Here is a 4,067-nt window from a genome sequence, read left to right as displayed (position 1 = left end):
CGTTTTCGCATTTATCGTGAAACGCTTTTCGCGTTTTTCGTGCGCCAACTTCAATAGATACTCTTCTGACTATTATTAATTCATCATTGTTATTAGGATGTCCCCAAAACCTTCAAACTGGCTGTTATTAAGCCTCTCATCAAAAAACCACAACTTGACCCCAAAGGAACTAGTTAATTATAGACTGATCTCGAATCTCCCTTTTCATCAAGATACTAGAAAAGGTAGTATCCTCCACAATTATATTCCTTCTTAGAGGAAAATGGCATCTGTGAGGATTTCCAGTCCATGATTTAGACCGTGCTCATAGTACTGAAGGACTGCTCCTCCTTAGAGTTACAAAATGACCTGCTCTTATCATCTGATGCGTGGTTGTATCTCTCTGGAGTGCTGCTATTGGATCTTAGTGCTGGATTCGACACTATTGACCACACTATTTTTTGCATAGACTAAGAACACTTTGTTGGCATTAATGGAAGTGCATTAGCATGGTTTAAATCGTACTTATATGACCGCCATCAATTCGTAGCTTGAGGAAGTGAATGAAGAGAGTATCATGCTCGATCACAAGTGCAGTATGGAGTACATAAGGAGAGGCTCAGTTACTAGGGCCGTTACTCTTCCGCGGCTTTACATGTTGCCCTTGGGAAATATCATCCAGGAAACCTCTGATTATTTAGCTTTCCACTGTTTATGCTGATGATACTCAGCCTCTACTATTAAATTGCGGCCTGGTGAAACATACCAATTTGAAAAACTAGCGGAATGCACAGTTGATATAAAAACTGGATGGCAAGTAATTTCTTACTGCTAAATTCTGAAAAAACAGAGGTGTTAATTATAGGGCCTAAAAAGCTCTGCATGTAATGACCTAGAGGCAGCTGTCTAAGCCTTGATGGCTGCTCTGTCAATTCTTAGGTCATCAGTTAGGAACCTAGGTGTGCTATTTGATGCTAACCTTTCCTTAGAAAGCCACGTTTCTAGCATTTGTAAAACTGCATTTTCCATCTCAAAAATATATCTAAATTACGGCCGATGCTCTCAATGTCAAATGCAGAAATGTTAATCCATGCGTTTATGACCTCAAGGTTAGACTATTGTAATGCTCTATTGGGTGGTTGTTCTTCGCAGCTTAGTAAACAAACTCCAGTTAGTCCAAAATGCAGCAGCTAGAGTTCTTACTAGAACCAGGAAGTATGATCATATTAGCCGGTCCTGTCAACACTGCACTGGCTCCCTATCAAACATCCTTATAGATTTTAAAATCTTGCTTATTTCTTATAAAGCCCTGAATGGTTTAGCACCTCAGTATTTGAGCGAGCTCTTGTTACATTATAGTCCTCCCGTCCGCTCCGTTCTCTCAAAACTCTGGCAATTTGATAATACCTAGAATATCCAAAGTCAACTGCTTGGGCTGACAGATCCTTCTCTATTTAAGCGCCCAAACTCTGGAATAACCTACCTAACATTGTTGAGGAGGCAGACACACTCTTGCAGTTTAAATCTAGATTAAAGACCCATCTCTTTAACCTGGCTTACACATGTATACATAACTAATATACCAAATCCGTTAAAAGGATTTTTAGGCTGCATTGAGTGGGTAAAGCCGGAACCGGGAACACTTCCCATAACACCCGATGTACTTGCTACATCGTTAGAAGAATGGCATCTCGCTCATATTAGTCTGTTTTCTCTCTTATTCCGAGGTCACCGTAGCCACCAGATCCAGTCTGTATCCAAGTCAGAGGGGTCACTGCAGTCACCCGGATCCAGTATGTATCCAGCCCAGATGGTGGATCAGCACCTAGAAAAGGACCTCTAAAGCCCTGAAAGACAGCGGAGACCAGGACAACTAGAGCCCCAGAGACAGATCCCCCTGTAAGACCTTGTCTCAGGCGACCACCGGGACAAGACCACAGGAAACAGATGATTCTTCTGCACAATCTGACTTTGCTGCAGCCTGGGAATTGAACTGCTGGTTTCGTCTGGTCAGAGGGAGAACTGGCCCCCGACTGAGCCTGGTTTCTCCCAAGGTTTTTTTCTCCATTCTGTCAGTGATGGAGTTTTTGGTTCCTTGCCGCTGTAAGCCTCTGGCTTGCTTAGTTAGGGGACACTTCATTTACAGCGATATCGTTGACTTGATTGCAAGTGTGCACAGATACTATTTAAGCTGAACTGAGCTGCATGATGACATCACTGAATTCAATGATGAACTGCCTTTAACTGTCATTTTGCATTATTGACACTGTTTTTCCTAGTGTTAATGTAGTTCCAGTTGCTTTTGTGCAATCTTTTTTTTGTTTAAGCGCTATCCCAGGCCCGGCCTTTTTAGGGCTTTGCCCGACGGTTCTCCCGATGCTGCTTTCACCCTGCTGCTGGGTGGAGAATCCTTTGTTTTCTTTTTGTTCAGCCTGCTTTCACCCTGCTGCTGGGTGGAGAATCCTTTGTTTTCTTTTTGTTCAGCCAGCGGTACCCGGCGGTTTGAAAAGGCTGTTTCCACTATCTGCAGGTCCCAAGAGGGACACAGGAACCCCGATGCGATCCCGCGCTATACCTGGCCATCCTCATCCCCCCTCTTCTGCCGTAGGCAGGCAGCGGGGCCCAGTTGAGAGCGCTATGCCTTCTCCAGCGCCCCTACCCAGTGGCTGGAACCAGGCGAGTATTTGCCCTACCGCAGACCCCGCCGGGGCCTTCTATGCCTTCGAGTTGGGTCCCTGTGCTCTGGCTGATGCTACTTTCCACTGTGGGTACATCTGTAGTCCCCTCTGGTCTAACTTGTACAGTCTCTGGGAGCCTGGCTAACGGCTCCTCAGCCCATTTAAACTATCATTGGGACCATCGGGCTACGATTCACAGCGATTCAGTTTCCCCGTCCCGCATTCAGAATCAGTTCACCTCCATTGACAAAAAAAAAACTAGGGCTGTCAAATGATTAATCCACGTTAATCACATCCAAAATAAAAAGTTTGTTTACATAATATATGTATGTGTACAGGTATATTTATTATGTATATATAAATACACACACATAAATTATATATTTAGAAAATATTTACATGTATATACATTTATATATTTATATTCTTATATTTTTATATTATATATAAATATATTTAATATATAAACATAACATATTCTTCTTAAATATATACATGCATGTGTGTGTATTTATATATCATAAATATACACAGTATAATATACATATATTATGTAAACAAACTTTGTTTTGCATTATGATAATCGTGATTAATCATTGAAGCCCTAAAAAAAACTGCGCCTCGAGGTCAAAGTATTCACTGCTGCATAATGAAGCCTATTAAGAGAGCTGTTAGAATGACCCTATAATTCAAGCTATGAATTAAAGAAATCCCTATAAGAGTTTTTATTGTTTAAATTTTTAATATTTATATAAATTAAGTAATATCACATAAGCAGTGCCATTTTCCTAAGTATCAGCAGGTGTGTGCGATATACAGCAGTTATACAACAGTTCAACAAACAAGAAGTGAGTTATATTTTGGACACAATTTGTCTTCTTTTCTGTTTTGCAAACAAAATGGCTATAAACAAAGCAACAGCAGAACATGTATGTGTCTGAGAACAACACTGCAGTGTTTCCTGAATAAATCCCATTCTAAACGAATTGAATCAGACTAACATAATACAATTAATGAAACAAACAGACTTGGACAAATCGTTTGATTGAAAAAGGTGTTCAATTCAAACATTTAATAAAACATGAAATTTCCAAAAAATACAAGGTACCATCACAAATATTGATTTATCCATGACAGGCCTAAACAAGCCAAGGAACCAGCACAAAAACAAACTCAGCAAAATATGAAGGTCATTTAGGTGTCTTTTCGTATCATTTAGGTGTCTTTTCGTACACAGAGACTGGTTGTGTTTGTTTGTTTGTTTTTTAACAATTCGGACACTGCACACCAGGCATTATAGGAGAAGACTCAGAGTTGTTATCTTGGCAAAAGGTGGTTTGCAAAAAGTATTAAATAAAAAGGTACCATTCATTTTAGTCAGTATGTATCATAGAGAGAGAGAGAGAGAAA

Source organism: Cyprinus carpio, chromosome B3 (genome assembly GCF_018340385.1).
Source record: "Cyprinus carpio isolate SPL01 chromosome B3, ASM1834038v1, whole genome shotgun sequence".
Taxonomy (NCBI): Eukaryota; Metazoa; Chordata; class Actinopteri; order Cypriniformes; family Cyprinidae; genus Cyprinus; species Cyprinus carpio.
Note: the sequence above shows the minus strand (reverse complement) of the source record.